The sequence below is a fragment of the Ammospiza nelsoni genome, chromosome 20 (assembly GCF_027579445.1).
Source record: "Ammospiza nelsoni isolate bAmmNel1 chromosome 20, bAmmNel1.pri, whole genome shotgun sequence".
NCBI lineage: Eukaryota > Metazoa > Chordata > Aves > Passeriformes > Passerellidae > Ammospiza > Ammospiza nelsoni.
In genome coordinates, this window is record NC_080652.1 from 2,580,316 (window position 1) to 2,597,981 (window position 17,666).

The following is a 17,666-nucleotide window of genomic DNA, read 5'->3' on the forward strand; positions in this document are numbered from 1 at the left end:
CCAGATGTGGAATTGTAGAAGAGCTCCATTCCCGTGGTGGATGGGCTTTAATGCATTGACCAGCACAGAGGACAGCCAGGCATCTGAGAGTGAGAGAAGCAGTTCAAGAAGTACCTCATGCTGGGAAAAATATGGTTGTGGGAGGGGGAAGATGGAAGGAAAATCTGGAAAATCCTGCTTTGAAGACCTGCAGGAGAGAGGTGGAATGGAACAGCTGGGAGAGAGCAGAAAGGCAGGAGACAGGGATGTAGGGATGCAGGGAGAGGTGTGGGATGGATGGATGGATGGATGGATGGAGGATGGGGTTTGAAGGTGGTGGTGAAGGGATTTGGTGGCTCCTAGAAAGCCAAGAAGGCAGAAGAAGGGAGAGGAAACAAACTGCAGGTGATTCTTCAGGAGCTGTCTGCTCTGTGACCTACTTGGTGCCACAGTGCTCTGCAGAGGAGGAGGAGCAGAGGAAATGGGAAATGGCTGTTCCCTGTGGGAAGCACAGGCTGTGGGATGTGCAGGAGCTCTTCCTTCAGCTGCTGGGATGTGGCTGTGCCAGGGCACCAGGAGTTTGTGACTGGAGGAAGGACAGGGAGAGTTTGAGCCATTCCTGCTGGAGGGAGGCAGTGCTGGATCCTGAACCAGGCTCAGATCTGTCAGCTGCCACAAACACTCCTGGATGCAGAGATCCCTCCCTTGGGGATGTGGAGCAGAACTGCCCTGTGTGGGTTCGTGGCTCACCCACACCCCTGGACTGAGGGGATTATTCATCCCCCATCCTCATAATCCACTGCAAACTGGAAGTGCCTTCTCCTGCTCCTGCTCCTTTAGGAGTCCCCACTAACCTGATCATTCTTAATCTTGTGTTATTTTCCACATCATCAATTTGATTTCTCAGTATTTCTGCAGTCCTTAGTGTTCCTGGGAATCTGTGCCTCCATCTATTATCTCTGTTTCTTTTTGAGGCTGTAGCAGCCTTGAACCACAGTTTCCATCCTATTTTTATAACTCCTGCTTATTAGAGGAGTCCTGCAGAAAGAACTCTACAGTTCTTACCAAGATACCCCTAATTTTTCTCAGTAAATAATTTCATCTCTTGCTAATATGAAGTTGAGAGCTCTTCTCTTCCATTTGTTCCCTTCTCCCTCTGGGGTTTGGAAGTGAAATACCTTTAACTTAGTTCATATATGTAGGTGTACCTGTATGTCACAGGGTGTCAGCTCCCCCTTTAACCACATTAATTGTGGTGCTTCCAAAGGCTGGTGTCCAACAGTGGCTGCTTCAGATTTACCTCTGCTCCAAATAAGATTGGGAAGTGGCCTCTGTATCTTTTTGGGGGGCTGTTCTGGTTTGCTATGTTAAATAAATATATAAAGTGGTTCTAAGAGTGAAATGCCAGCCTTCTTCCTGCTGAAGGCATGGAGGCAGTGATTTGTGAGTCAGCAGTCCAAGGTTAACTCCAAAACTTCTGCACTTCCCTTGCAACCTCCATTCCAGGAAATCATTTCTCTGGAAAGGAAAATGAAAGAAACCTGTCCTCTGTTTTTCAGAAGTTGTGAGTTATGCTCTTGTTTAAGCTGATTATTTTATTTATTCCAATAATCCTCTCTTCCAGAATAAAGGAAAATTAATTGTCTTCCTATTTCCATAATGGTTTGCCCTTCAGACAGTTGCCAGGCAAAGTGCTTAAAACTGAAATGAAAAGGTGGTGAATGCTTAAAATCATTGAGCTACTGTAGGAACATGTTTGTTATTTAATAGGGTGGTATCACACAGTCCCAGAGTGTTATTTGCTCTGGGTTCTGTAGGATTAGGAGGTTTTTTTATTCTTTTTTTTTTTTGCTTCTGCATATGAACACGGGGTCAAGCCTGCTGTGGTAGATAGTGCAAGTCTTAGGTAGGATTTTGCTGGAGAGATGGACTGCGTGTAGCTGAGACCCTAAAATTATCCAGCATTAATGGGGAGAGTTGCCATTGGGCTTGGTTGTGTTTGTCTGCAGAGACAGTGCCTGGAGATGGGCAAGGACTTCCTTCCCCTTCCCCTTCCCCTTCCCCTTCCCCTTCCCCTTCCCCTTCCCCTTCCCCTTCCCCTTCCCCTTCCCCTTCCCCTTCCCCTTCCCCTTCCCCTTCCCCTTCCCCTTCCCCTTCCCCTTCCCCTTCCCCTTCCCCTTCCCCTTCCCTTCCTTCCTCAGGATTTTCCCTGCTGGAGCTTTTCACTGACACCTACCTGGATCTTGGTTATTTTTAATTCTGTCTGGCTAAAAAAAAGTTACCTGATTAATGTGGGAAAATGCTGGAATGTTTCCTTAAAAGGCTCCAGAGTGATGCAATATTCAGTGATGAATCTCAGAGCTAAATGAGTGCCTTGGTGGGTGCGTTGGGTGGGGAAGGGAGCTCTGTGTTTTATCACCCAGCACATTTATTTTTCATCCCTTCATGGGGAAGGTGGTGTGGGAGCACTGACAGAGCTCCAGCTCCAGGTCAGCATTAGGGCAGTGCTGGATCTCCTCTTTGCTTTCCTGTTTTATCCCAGCAAGCTTTGGTAAAACCCTGGAGCTGGGATGGTTGTGCTTCCAGTGGGGTTTGCCCTGAGGGTGGGTGAGGATAAAACCCCAGTGTGCCACCCCAGAGCCTCATGCAGTGACCAGGGATTGCTGCCCAGTCACTCATGTCCCAGAGCATGTCCAGGTGTGTCTCCAGGGACAGGGGAGGTGGAGCTCATCCCATGTGGATCCAGGAGGAGCTGCTGGCACCACCCACACCTGGCAGTTCCAGTGCTGTGTGTCCACACAAGAAAGCACCTGGGAATAAATTCCTCCTGTCTCTGCTGTGTTTCCCTCTCCCCTCATGTGAATTGCTCTGAAGGAGCAGAGTGTAATCCATCACAGGAGGGAGAAGGGCAGCAGTTAATTGGTTTCCATGATCTCTCTGCAGCACTTAGTGCAGCTAATGGTGAATTGTCGTGCTTGGCCCTGCCTAATCTCATAAGGGACCCTTGGGGAAGGCTGGGCAGGAAGGACCCGTGGCCCCTGGGCATTGACATGAGCTGAGGAGCACATGAGCTCATCTGCTGCATTTCCAGCCGCTTCTGAGCTGCCATCCCAAGCAGGAGAACAGCAGGGGCATCTCAGCATCACCCAGCACTGTGGCTCGTCACCTGAGCATCCCTGAGCCTCTCCTGCTTAGGGGGAGCTTAGGGAATAGAAAACCAGGTGTGTGAACAACCTCCCCAGGTGTCACCTGCTCTGCCCTGCGTGCAGCCATCTTTTGTTTTCCTTTAAACATCCTAAACCCAGCAGGGGAATTCATTAACACGAGTCTCCACAGGCTTTGATTTTGCCAAACATTGATTTCATATCACTCTCCCTCCTCTTAATAGGTGAGATCTCTCTCCTCTCTCTGTTCAGACATCTTGGGAAGGTGTAGGAGTGGGCTGCAGCAGAAACCTGCCCAGATTTGTTCGTTCTGGATTGCTTTTTCTTGCTGTTGGTGCCTTTGGCTCGTGCGTGGCGTGGAAGGCTCATCCCAGACAGAAACACCCCTGTGGCCAGCTCCTGTCTGTCAAAAGCTGCTGTTGATTTCAGTATTTTAGGCTCAGTCTCTTCCATCCCAGATGGAGCTGTATTTCCAGCTAGTACACACCCATACAGTTCATTGAGGGAGGTGAAAATGCTCCAATTTACAGCACTCAGGGCCCTGATCCGTGGGCAGTGGCAGCTCCCTGTGCACGACTGGGGAGGGGAGCCTGGATGGATCAGTCACGCACGCTGAGAGATGGCTCCATGCACTGCTGTGAAATGCAGAAAAACTGTATTTTTTAATACAGTTTAATAATTAATAATTAACTTTTAATACAGTTGATAGCTCCATGCACTCCTGTGAAATAGCTCCATGCACAGCTGTGGAATGGAGAAAAACCTGTATTTTTTAATACACTTTAATAATTAATAATTAACTTTTAATACAGTTGATAGCTCCATGCACTGCTGTGAAATAGAGAAAAAAATGTATTTTTAATACAGTTTAATAATTAATAATTAACTTTTAATACAGTTGATAGCTCCATGCACTCCTGTGAAAGAGCTCCATGCACAGCTGTGAAATGGAGAAAAACCTGTATTTTTTAATACAGTTTAATAATTAATAATTAACTTTTAATACAGTTGATAGCTCCATGCACAGCTGTGAGATAACTCCATGCACTGCTGTGAAATAGAGAAAAAACTGTATTTTTAATACAGTTTAATAATTAATAATTAACTTTTAATACAGTTAATAGCTCCATGCACTCCTGTGAAATAGCTCCATGCACTGCTTTGAAATGGAGAAAACCTGTATTTTTTAATACAGTTTAACAATTAATAATTAATTTTTTTAATACAGTTAATAGCTCCATGCACTGCTGTGAAATGCAGAAAAAACTGTATTTTTAATATAGTTTAATAATTAATAATTAACTTTTAATACAGTTGATAGCTCCATGCACTGCTGTGAAATAGCTCCATGCACTCTGTGACATAGCTCCATGTATTCTGTGACATGGCTCCATGCACTCTGTGAAATGGCTCCATGTATTCTGTGAAATGGCTCCGTGCACTCCTGTAAAGGAGCTCCATGCTCGCTGCTGTGGCTGCCAGAAGGACTTTTGAAATGTGAAAGGTTGGGAAATCATGGCAGGAAGCACCAGAGGCCAGAGCTGAGCCAGAGGAGGAGCTGCCCCTTCCTAGGGCACAGCCAGGCCTGGAACAGTGAATATTCATGGCTTTGTGTTTGCAGGAGCCCCTCCTTGTGCTGCAGGCATGCCATGTGCCAGGCCTGTAGGCTCTTTCCAATGGCAGGAGTGTCACAGATTGCTCCTTTGCTCTGCTCTTGGGTGGCTCTGTGCAGCAGGAGCTGTGCTTGGCACCTGGGGGTGTTACCCCTCCCAGGAGACAAAACAGATTTGGAAAATTAATAACTTTTTTCTAGTCCCACCACAGTACTGATGATCTTGTCCTTTTGCCTCCTGCTCCTCCCTGAGTGGCTTTTTGCCTTTACTGGCTCTCATCCTGATCCCTTCCGGCAATAATAAATCCTGGACTGGTGCTGAAATGAGTTGTGTGATGTGCTGCACTGTCAGGGAGGAGCTGGTTCATGTTTAACATTTTGCTTTGGCCAAGGGCACCCAGGCTGCCTTTCTGTGTGTCCTGTCCAGCTGAAGGAAGAGGAGTTGATCATTTTTGGGCTTTGGAAGGGGCTTCCAGGGCAGTGGTGGAGTCTCCATCCCTGTAAGTGTTCAAAACCCACGTTGGATGTGGCACTTGGGGACATGGATTGATGGTGAACATGGGGGTGGTTGGACCTGATGATCTTGGAGGTGTTTCCCAGCCTTAATAATTCTGTGATTTTCTCTTGGTGCTGTGGTTGGGATTGATTATTGCTCAGCATTTCCATCATCCTGTCCCCTCCCAGCACATCAGGGCAGTGTCACATCTGACAGCAGGAGGAGCTCATAGATCCCATCCCAGGAGCCTGGAAATGAATGTTCAGCACTGGCAGGAGCACTGTGGGTGCTGCTTTCCATCCTCTGCAGCTCATGGACAAGGAAATCACAGAATCCCTGACTGGTTTGGGTTAAAAGGGACCTTAAAGCCCATCCAGTGCCATGGCAGGGACACCTCCCACTGTCCCAGGCTGCTCCAGCCTGGCCTTGGGCACTGCCAGGGATCCAGGGGCAGCCACCGCTGCTCTGGGCACCCTGTGCCAGGGCCTGCCCTGGTTTTGAGGCAATTCCCCCTTGTTCTGTCACTAAATAATAAAAATGCTGAGGACCAGGTGTTGGTGGGTGCTCCCTGCTTGTGCAGCTCCCTCAGGAAACCCCTCCCAGTCCTGCCTTCTCCCCCCCGTCCATGCCATGGCCAGCTCTGACTGGGGGTTTTTGGGCTCCTTTGTTGGTATCCCAGGGTGGCAGCTCCATCCTGGCCCTGTGGGGAACTTCAGGAGGAGAGGATTTCACAATCTAGGCTGCATCTGTATTAAAAACCACAATTTTTTATCCCAAGTTTTGCAAGATCATCACTGTTGTTTGCTCTGAATGCTGTATTGTGCCTCCTTATGGCTGTGGTTTCCTTTGTCTCCTTGCACCTGTAATGTCACAGCGCTGAGCATGAGCTTTAAATATAAAATTTGGAGCTTTAAATATAAAATTTGAGCCATCTGGGAGGTCTGGGACTGGGGGTGGGGAGGAAGGGGAAGAGTTACTTCCAAAAATCTGGTTAAAAATCAAACTGCTGGATTTTGAGTTACAGTTCAGTCGTAGCTGCTTCTCTCTGTTTACTTTTCTTTGGGATTTGGAAACTCCCACAGGGCCTGGATTCTACAGCAGGAGATGGACACCTAAATTTGTGGTGTTTGCTATTGAGTCTTTCTTTTATATATTTACATCTACACATTTTATATCTATTATAATATATATTTTTGTATATATATATTTATATATACATTTTATACATCAAATTGACTGAACAAACTCCTCTTACAAAGTCACTGCTGCATTTTGAAGCAGGTGGAAGAGTTGCCATGGCTGCAGTGATGGTTATTGGGCCTTTTTGAGGTTTCTAGGGCTCAAATAAGGGAAAAAAAAAAAAAAGAAAAAAGATGATTTAGGTTTAGGGAAACACCATCAACAAAACCCCCCAAAACAAACAAATCTATATCACATTTCCAATCTTCCATCTCCCCCCAGTTCCAAATGTGCTGTTTAAAGAGTTACAAATGCTTGTTGGCATAGAAACTGCAGAATGGAAGTGAAGCATGCAAATGTAAAAGGAGCCATTCTGCTGAGCAACATGGCCTGAGCCTCTGCAAAGCTGACTGAAATCTTTTACGAGGCAAAGAAAATTGTCCAGATGTTGCTTGAATTATAATGGCACTAAATATTTCAGTTTTTCAATTTACATAAATCCAAAGAGGCTTGAAATGTAGGGAATGCAGCTCCATTACCAGTGGGCTTTCTTTTCTTATGAAAGAATTTGTAGTCCAAAAATATTGCTAAAATGTTTTTGGCTCTGAGTAGTGCCAAATCCTCGTTAAAACATGTGGATATTTCTGTGGTTTAATCTGTTAGAAATGCATTCAGGATCCAGTTATGTTAAATTAAGCAACAATATTGGCCTGGATGTTGTTTGAAATATTAAATGTGGCAGTCGGAACACCAAGCAAAATGTTTGCACATTTTAATCGCCCCGTGAACAATTTTTTAAAAAATATATTTTATTCCAAGGAATGATCAAGAAAAAAAACTGTCCCTGCTCTTCTCACGCTGCTTCCTTGCCCCTGCCAGGTCTGTGGGCATCCTGGCTCCTCCATCCCACCATGGCATGGAGATGGGTTTGTGCTGTGCCAGGAGGATGCTGCTCCCTCCTCATCCCCTTCCATGCTGTGAGATTATGGACACACCCCAAAATCCTTGTTGGGAATGTAAAAACCCAGCCTGACACAGGGTTTGTCACCCCACACTTGCCCTGAGAAGTTTTTCCTGCTGATGCTTTGCTCTGTTGAGGTTTCCTGAGGATTTCCTAGGATAAAACACCTCAGAACTTGCCTGGCTACTGGTTATTTTATCCTTGTGCTGGTGGCTCTGGCAGGATGGAGCCTCTGTGCTCTAAAAGTGACAAGAGGGCTCCTTCCCAACAGGGAAGGCCATGGATTGCATGGCCTATTCCCTATTTCTTTCCTATTTCTTTTATTTATTATTTATTTCCTATTTATTTTATTTAGTATTTATTTTTAATTTTAATTATATTTTAATTTTAAAAGTGTAATTATTTATATTTATATTTATACTTATATTTATATTTCCTATCTATTTCCTATTGATTTTTCCCCCAGCTTGCTAATTGCCCCATGGTAAGGCAGGTCCTTCTCCCTGCTTTAATGCAGCCCTGCCAAGGAGGGAATTTGCAGTTGGGAATGTGGGAGTGGGTGGCACAGAGAGCCATGAAACTCTGCCTGTGCCCTGGGACACTTCCATAATACATGGGATCTAGAAAATATCCCTGTGGGAGGGTTTCTAATGGGGCAGGAGGAGCTGTTTGATTGGAAATCTGACACATTGCCAAAGCAATTCTACACTGGTGCTTTGTGACCCTCATTTAAAGTTAAAAGTGGAGGGACTGGAGTGTATGGGCAGGTTTTTGCTTTTTAAAGTCTGGATTTGGGGCTTTTTGAATTGCATGGCAGCTTGTGCTGCACCAACAGGAGCCCAGGATGGTTCTGCCTGTACCTGTGTGTGATTTGATGGCATTCACACCTCTTTGTTGTCAGACATCTAAAGGGTAGGAAGTTGGTAGGCTCAAAATTCAACCAGGTTTGACTTTCCCTTTTTAGTATAAAGTTCTGTGGGATAGTTTTGCAGCCTTGTTTTTTTTTTTTTTTTAAACAAACCTCCAAACCTTGAAGTTCAATGCAATTTTCATTATTTTTTTAATTTCAAGCATATGCAAAGTTATATATATATAAAAGTCAAGCTATATATATATATAAAACTATCTGCTGATAAATTGGGATGGTTAATGATTCATGATGGAAGAAAGCAAGAGAAAGTAGGAGGCATAGTGGAATGGGGTCATTGCTGAAGATGTCTCTTTCTGCAAAAGCAAATGGGAGCACTGGGGAGGGCAGGCAGAGCTCCAGAGTGGGGAGGGAACCAGCAGCAATCCCAGTTTTGGCTGGGATTTGTGGAATGCACCATTGGAGGGTCCCACCAACACTGAGGGATGGAGCTGGGGAAGGGGCTGGAGCCCCAGGAGGGGCTGAGGGAGCTGGGCAGGGGCTCAGCCTGGAGCAAAGGAGGCTCAGGGGGCCCTTGTGGCTCTGCACAGCTCCTGACAGGAGGGGACAGCCAGGGTTTGGGCTGTGCTCCAGGGAACAGGGACAGGAGCAGAGGGAACGGCTCAGGCTGGGCCAGGGGGGCTCAGGTTGGAATTTCCTCATGGAAATGTTTCTTCAGGGCTGCCAAGCATTGGAAGAAGCTGCTCTGCAAGTGTTCAAAAACTTGTGTCTCCAAAAACTTTGGCATGTGGGTTAGTGGTGGCCTTAAAGGGCTGGGGGAATGTTGGGACTGGATGGTCTTGGAGGACTTTTCTGACCTTAATGATTCTATGAACTTTGGGGGGTTTGATGAAGCAGTAAAGCCTGGGGGCAGCTGGGGCACTCATTGAGCTGTGGGGAGCAAGGGGAGGTGTCAGTGCCACCCCTGTTTTACCCACCAGCTTTATTTTTATTATTTGCTGCAAAAGAATCCTTCTCTTCATCTTTAAGTTGGGTTCCTTGTTTTGCTGCACTAATACTTGATTAACAGTTCATTCTCCATGTGGGATAGAGGCAACTGCTTCAAAACTGCATTTCCTGACAGGATGCAATATGTGCTTGATGGAGAAGCATCATTAGCTGGGCAGGACATGTTAGGCCAAGCTTGTAGAAAAATTTTAGGTTTAAAATTAAGGCATTTAAGCCTGTACCTGGAGGTAAGCAGAACCAGGGTCCTTGTTTTTAAACCTGCCCCAAAAGGAGGGTATGAAAGAATTAGAGAGAAAAAAGTGGGATGGAGAGAATAAATTAGAAACAGAAGTGTGAGAAAATACAGGAGGTAAAAATATGGGAAGAGAGTTTTGAAACACAAGAGGAGACTTTGAGGGACTGGGCATCAGTGCAATGAACAACTGCAAACAGGCAAAACTTCCCCAAAATCTGTTCAAGGGAGGCCCTTGGGGATGGAGGGGGGAAGGTGGGAAACAGGTGGGGATGGCAAAGGGCTGGGAGGCAAATGCTGCTGGTTGTGTCTGCAGTGGCTGCAGGAGATTTCCTTGAATTGTCCTCCAGGCCCAGGACTACAAAGTGATCCAAGGGAGTTCCCTGAGCCCTGGATGGATGGGGGGGAAGGACTGACCCTTCCTTTCTCCATGGGGAGCATCTCAGAGAGGCTGGGGAGGACAGGGCTCTACCAGGCTGAGAAACCTGGGTTTGGAGGTGTCCCACAAACCCGGAATGGCTGAAGGAGAGGAAATGGAGCACAACTGCCTGCATGACGAACCTGTGTAAGTTGGTGTCCCACACTTGTTTTATGGTTTTGTCACAGTCTTGCACTGTGCCCAGTGCCAGAAGTGTTGTGTTCAGGTGGCAATTCCAGCACTGCAGCCCAGTGCAGACAGAACAAAGGATGCTTTCACCTTGAGAGCCAATTTAAATTAATTTCCAATTTGATTCTTCCTAGCAAATCAAGGTAATAGCATTTCAACCTTCCTGTAAGCCATCTTCACGTGGCCCTTTCAGTACAGACGTGGCTTTTGCAGTGAAGACAAAGCCTCCATTTAATTCTCAATTATGTGTAAGAAAAAAATGAGTTGTCCTTGGGTAGATTTTGTGTCATGGTAAGTCTGGAAGGCCCAAGCTTGGTGAGTTTGGTTTTTCCCACAGAATTTGGCTTTCACCTCTAGAAAAACACATGACAAAATATTTGATGAATTTTTCCATGAGACACAGGCTGAGTTGACCTTAATTGTGGAAGGATCTTGTTGCAGTGCAGCTGTGCAAATCAGCACAGCTGGATCCACGGGGAAGTAGCTCTTTAAAACAAAATGATGGCAACAACCTTCCTTCTTCCCAATCAGGCTGACTGAAGGTGAAGTCAACTGCTGAGTGCAAGGCAGCATTGCTGGGGTTGAAATGAGGTGTAAGAACCTGGGAAAACAAATGGATAGGAATCCCTTGAATCACTGGAGTGGGTTCTTCCCTCCCTGCAGAGTTAGTCCTGCTGTATAAACACCTGGCAGCTATTTAGGCTGCTGTGTACAGATGATGCTGTTGCAGGAAGATTTGTGTGTACTTGTGGTTTTTTTGCTTGTGCATTGCAGTGGATGCAGCCTCCCAAGTTTGATTTATGTTATCCATTCCTTCCCCTTGGGAATGGGGCATGTTTAGATTCATAGAGGGATATGCAGGGCTTTACAGGACCTTCTGCAATGCATTTTTTCTGTGTGGAGAGATGCAGTTTGAAATGACAGGCACTTTGGGCTGCTTTAGAGTTGATCCTTAACTCTGTTCCTTCTAAAAAGGGCTTAGGAAAAAAAATATTGGTGCTCCAGGCAGGTCACAGAATATTGACCTGTACATATCCAGCCTTGCAGGTTTTCCACATGTCAGGGAAGGGGAATATCAGAGGAGATGCAGTGATGGTGGCAGGATCTGATATTCCCTTTATATCCACCTGGCTGATGTTGTTATCATGACCTGAGTGGGGCTTTCCCTCCTCCTTCCTTAAAGGAAAAATGGAACTTCTCAGAATTTATTGCTCCCGTTGGTTGATTCCAACGTGTCTGACTCCTTTTATGAGTCTGGCCTGTGTCCTGGTGTCACAGATTCACCCACATGGCATCCACCCACTTTCAAACTTGGCAATGGGCATTGCCATGGAGCAATTCTGCTGCTAGGATGGGAATGTTGTGCTCAAGGCTCAGAAGCATTTGAGTTTATCTGCTGACAGACCTGACCCAGGAAGGAGGGGACAGGAGGGGACAGTAGAGCTGTCCCAGGGCTGGCTGGAAGGTCCCTCTGTCCCCTGGGGGCTGCCGGTGCCTTGTGGGTGGGAGAAAGGGGCAGGGTGCACATGGAGGGAAAGGATCACCAAGGATTTGAGTTCCTCAGGGGTTTTTGCTTTGGAACACTGTATCACTGAGCCTGAATGAGGGCACTTTTGTTTGGGAGCTTTCCCATGGGTGGGATTGCTCTGGAGGGGCCTGAGCAGGCCCTGCCCATGCCTGTGGCTCGCAGTGCTCTCCCAGTCCAGAGCACAGCTCCCATGGGCTCTGTGCTGAGAGCTGAACACACTTTTAGTGAGGCTCTAAAAGCTGAGTGGTGTTTGCCAGGGCATGCAGCAGCTCTGGGCTCCCCTCTGAGGCTGGAGAGGGATCACCCTGCAGGCTGTGGCTGTAGGGAATGTGCTGATCCCATGGAGATCCCCCTCTGCTGCTGGGGCTGGGCTCTGCATCCATTTTGGGCAGGGAATCCTGGAGGAATTCTTTGCAGAGCCATGTTCTGCCCTCCTGGCTGGTTTTTCTTGGCTTTTACATGAAAACCCTGCTGCAGCTCCATTGCCCCAGCGCAGCAGCAGAGTCAGCACTGGAGCTGCCTTGGTGCCCTGCTCTGGGCCTGGCTCTGAGGCTGAGATCCAGCTGCTGAATGTGAAACTCCAGAGCTTTCAGCTACCAAGTTAATGTCTTACAAAACTGCTGCAGGAAGGGAAGCTGACTCCAGCAGTCCTTGAGTTTGTTTACCTGGAACTCAGGAGTGATCAAGGCTGGTGTTTGGCTTCCTGTTGCAGTAGAGAAATACTCAGGATTTATTTTTTATTTTGTTTTATTTTATTTTATTTTATTTTATTTTATTTTGTTTTATTTTATTTTATTTTATTTTGTTTTATTATAGATATTATCACCAAACCAAAACCAATGACTTCTGCTTGTTTTTCCTCTGGGGTGAGGCTGTATGAGAGTGGAGGAGAAACTTCCAAAGGTCCATCATACTTTTGATTCACATTTAAATTCAGCAGATCAGCATTGGGAGGGAGAGTCTTGGCCCTGTACAGCCCTTTTCTGTTTCTTATATAACAAAAATAGTGCAAATGGTATTTTTCTCAGTGTGCAGAACTTCTCCCTGGTGGAATCCCACCTTCCCTTGCTTTGCTTCCCAAACAGATTTTGGTTCCTGTGGCCAAGAGTGGGCAGAGGAGGAGAGGGGATGCTGGGCAGACGTTCTGCAAAGTTCATCTTTCCCAATCTCTGGTTCACAGCTCTGAGGGCTGCTTGTTATTGCAGCATTTTGTGGTTTATTTGGTTTTTTTTCTTCCTTGTGTTTCACTGTATTTTGAGTCCTTCAGTTGAAAATGTTAACAAAGTGAAGCTGTGTGCCTCCTTGTGAGGCAGTGAATGGGTTTTATAGAGGGAGGTGGGAAGGGGGGAGGATTGAAGTTATTTCTGAAATAGTGGTTTAATTTTTGTTGTGAAACCACTGCCTAATTTTGAAGTGTACTGACCATTTGCCTCTTGCTGTAATGTCTGTACGTGAGGAGATGTTCTTCTAGAACAATGGTGTGGAGCTGTATCAGGACTGGTTCAGGCTGAGCTCAGGGCAAGGTTATGCCCCCAAGGGTGCTGGCACTGCCCAGGCTGCCCAGGGAATGGGCCACGAGTGAGATTGATGATCCTGGTGGGTCCCTTCAGCTCAGGATATTCTGTCATTCTAAAAAAGATCTGAAAAAACTTTACCTGAACTGGCCACCCAAAATCAGTGTGTGACTCTTGATTTAAAATTATTTTTTTTATTCTACAGAGCTTTGCTGTGGGGAAGCATCACAGTGAGCTTGTCAGGCTTACCCTGGAGCTCCACGGGCTGTCCTTGTCTCTGTTCTCCAGAATACAGCGAAGCTTTAGTGCTGTGGCTCTGGGACCCCAAGCAATTGGATGGTTTAATGCTTTGGATGTTAAAATAAATCCCACGAATGTCACCCCAAATTCAAACCTGAGTTCAGAGGTCTCCAGACACACCTGGGGCTCTCAGCATCCGTCAGCTCATTGTCCCTCCCACTCCTGCAATAGTTAAATTTGATAGGAAGTGGTGTCATCTCCCTCTATTTCCACATTTCCTTTTGTGTGATCCCATCTTTTCACCCAAGCCTTTGCCAGCTGTTTCATGCATCTGCATTAAAACCCCATAACAGAGCTCATACCCTCGCCCCAGGGGCTTTGACTTGCAGCCCAGTTATCTGACAGAACATTTCTAAGGAACTTCCCAGAATTTATTGCTCCCGTTGGTTGATTCCAACGTGTCTGACTCCTTTTATGAGCCTGGCCTGTGTCCTGGTGTCACAGATTCACCCACATGGCATCCACCCACTTTCAAACTTGGCAATGGGCATAAAGAGCTCCTTAGTGATTGCATGGTCACTGTTCTGCATAAATATTTCCCCTCCCCTCCAAAAACATGTTGGTTAAGGGAATATCAGAGAGAGGGAGAAAATACTGATGTGTTTGTTACGTCCATTATGTGGTTTGGGGTTTTCTGGTTGCTTTTAAATAATGGAGGGTTTTATTGAAGGGAGCTTGAGGTGCTCAGACTTCAGTGGAATTTAAATTTGACTCAGCTCTTATGGGCTGTCCAAACACATTCCTTGCTGGCCCAGTTTGTTCAGTTGAGGTGACTCAGGAAATCAGCAGCTGGGCATGACTTCACATCGAGCTCTCCTGTACCCTGTTCCTCTGCTCCATACATTTGTGGAGGGCTGCTCCAGAAATTTTTGGCAGTTAATTTTCCAAACCTTGATCTTCCCATCTGCAAAAGTGGATACATTTGCCTACTATTCCCATCTTTTATTATAAATTGCTTTTTAAAGTCCTAATTATTGTTACAGTATCTCTAAGCAAATCACCATGTATCTATCAGGTTCTTTTTTACCTGGTCATGTTTAGATGTTTTTTCAGTATTTGCTCTGCTTTTCATCAGGAAGAACTAGATGGCTTTTCATGGTTTTCCCCCAGAATTCATTCAACAGTCTCCAAAATTCCTTCAGACTGTGGCATTGGTTGGAATCAAATTTAGCAATTGCAATACTTGGGGAAGGGTGCACATTGTTGGCAGTCTGGGGGATTTGTTTCCTGGATTCCTTGACAGCAGCAAGATTGGAACTTTCAGCTGCTGGTGGAGAGAGCTCTCCAAGTGAATGTACTGAAAAAAAACTTAATTTTTCAAGCTTGAGGGTGAGACCCTGCGGGAATTCTGCTGGGCATTTGCAGAGTTTAGGGTTTTTATGGGTGCTTTTTGTTTACAGATTGCCCTCCAGGTGATTGGTCCTACTGTGGGCTTGCTGAAGAGCAGAGCAAGGCTGCTCTGTCAGGAGAGTGGCATTGCCAAGCTTGGTTGGAATGTTGGAGTCCAAGGCCTGAAGTGTGAAGCATCCACAGTTCTATCAGATTTAGTGCTGGCCATTGGCTCCAGTAACAACTCTGGAAATCTCCAGGGATAGGGAATGGTGAAGCTTTGTCCCTTGTGTGGGGGAAGGAGGGGTTTCTTGCTCCTGCCACCTCCTGTTTGTGCAGCTCCCGCGGCTTTTTCAATGCAGTGATCCTAACAGGAGCAGGAGGAGTTTGGAGCTCTGTTCCCTTGGCTGTGAAGGTGACCTTCTCAGATAGAGACTGTAAAGTGACCCAGGGAATGATCTGGGGATGACCTCTGTGCTGAGCAGGCCTCGGGGAAGGCGTGTTTGAGGAGCCATCATTTTATTTGCTGTTCTCACGTGTTGGTTTTTCGCTCTATCTGACGGATTTGTGAGAGTGCTGAGCTCCTGACAAAAGCTCTGGAGGCTGGGGGCTCTGACTCCCTTTGTAAATGAGCCTGTGGATAACCCAGCTCTGACACTTTTGCCCTCCCTCCTGTTTCATGCCCTCACAGAGAGGTTGTGTGTCACTGCTTTAGGATTTACTGCCTTCCCTGGGAGGTGGGAGTGGGTCTGGGAGAAGAGTTATGGCTGCACAGAAGGTCTGGCTTCCCAACTTCCCTACTGCGTGTTTTGGGGAAAAGTTGGGCTTAAAACTGCCAAAACATATCTAAAAGATGTTATAATTTTTGTTTTTTATAAAGCTTGTGTTGACTCTTCATCCTGTGCTGGAGGCAGGTGTGTTTGGGCTGTGTGTGCTTTGCAGTGGTGTGGCAGGAGCAGGACAGGATTTCCTGCTCTTCCACTGGGCCCACCATCCCCAGCCCAGGGTAAGGAAATCACTCTGGGTTTTGCTGTTTTGCTCTACCTGTCCCCAAGGAAGCAATATCAATGTTACGCCTCGAGTGTGCATCCATTGAGGGAAAATGGGATTTTAAAATAGCAATGTGCTCTGGTTTTCCCTTAGTGCAGCAAACCAATGGTTCATTAGTGAAATCCATTAATAATTCTCTTATGAACCCTGTTAGTAGGTGAATCTGCTTTAATTCCTTTGTATCAGCAAGAGCTGCAGGTAGGGATGTCTTCGTTACATAAAATAAAAAAAAGGGAAGAAAGCAATGCTTGCAAATTGGTCTTTGTTTCCAAGGAAACAAATTTGACATGCTTGAGCTGTGCGAGATGCAAACACCGCTCGATTCAGCAGACATGCCTCGGGATTTTATGGTCTGGATATTATTTTTAAACTACCTCCAATTTCCAGGCAAAGCAGAGGATGGGAATAGAATTTGTTGGCAGGGTTTATCAATCTGTGCTTAATGAAGGCGCTGGGTGGTGTCTGGGATTGCCCAGTGTGGCGTGGAGAGAATTGATCTGGGCCCCAATAGAGGGGACAGCCTGGGGCCAAATGGCCTTTGGTGACATCCTGGAGCAGGAGGAGAGATCTGAGCAGAGCTCAGCACACTGAAGTAGTGTGGTTTATCCTGGGTCACTTTACCAAATGTCTTTGCTCTAAAAATATTTTAGTAAAAAGCAGCTTGCCAGCGCTTGGCGTGCCAGGCTGCCTGGCGCTCCCGAGGGCCCAAAGAATTTGCTAAAAAGCTGTGGCTTGGTGTTGAGGACTGGGCTGGATTTATCAGAGAAAGGATGAGGAAACAACATCGTGAGTTGTTTGTGTAGTGCATCTGGCACAGATGTGCTGGGGCCTGATGAAGATCTTGGCTTGTGGTGTTGTACAGAATGGCTGTGGCGTTGTTGCAATTGCCTTGGAAGTTCTGTTCGGGAAAAAAGCTGGTTTGGTGCTCAGCTGCCACCCTGGTGTTTCCTGAAATGCTGTGTTGATAAAGTCACTGGTTTTATTTTTGAATTTTCCTCCAGCTCCAGCTCTGGAGCAGACAGTGCTCATGTTCCACGGAAGCGAGCATCGCTCGGCAGAGCACACACAATTCACGGATTTCAGCATCCAGAGCTGGTTTTGGCCTGAGCCCAACAGGAGGAACAGGATATATATGTTCCAACTTTGTTGGGATTGAATAACCAATTTTTGCCCTGGCAAAGCTTTACTTTTACCTACTGTCTTTGCTTTCTGGGGTAGTTCAGTGAGCTGGGAGAGATCTGTAGGGGATATGCAAAGAATATGTGGGGAAATAACAGTTTTTAAGGAATAGTCAAGCTCCATGTGTATATCATTCAGAGCATGCAGGGTTTTATTCCCCAAGTGTGCTCCAACAATGTGTGTCTTTCATATTTTGTTGCTTGTAAACCTAGGAAGGATTTAAAAAAAATCCTCTATTAATTCTTCATTGAAACAAACTTTTCTGCATTGAGGGGACAAGGCAATGATGGAGGAATTTCAGAGCTGATAAGTGAAAAACAAACCTCTCTTAAAATTCAGGTCCTTAGGAGATCATAGCATGAAGTGTGTTACACTGCAGTCTCTTTCCTTCTCTTTCATCCTGCTGTTTAACTTCCTTGCAAATGGAGTTAAAATAACCTTCAAGGAGTTCAGAGTAGACTGGGGTAGGTTTAGCTTTAAGATGGCTGGGAAGCGCTATTTGCATTGCCAGCTAAAAGGCTTGCTTAAAGCCCGTTGAGGGAAAAAATAATATTAATGGTATTTCAATGAAAATATTGTAATTTGTGGAAGACCCAGAGTGACAAATTGGCTGGTTTGAATGTCACTGGGAAATGCTCCTTTTGCACAAGGCTTGCCTGA

At 46.1% G+C, this 17,666-nt stretch overlaps 1 protein-coding gene across 1 annotated transcript in view; it reads left to right on the forward strand.

The window, feature by feature from the left end:
- Window positions 1-17,666, forward strand: part of LOC132082216 (histone-lysine N-methyltransferase EHMT1-like) — a 123,513-nt gene that overhangs the window by 23,646 nt on the left and 82,201 nt on the right. The gene's annotated exons all lie outside the window — the stretch shown is intronic.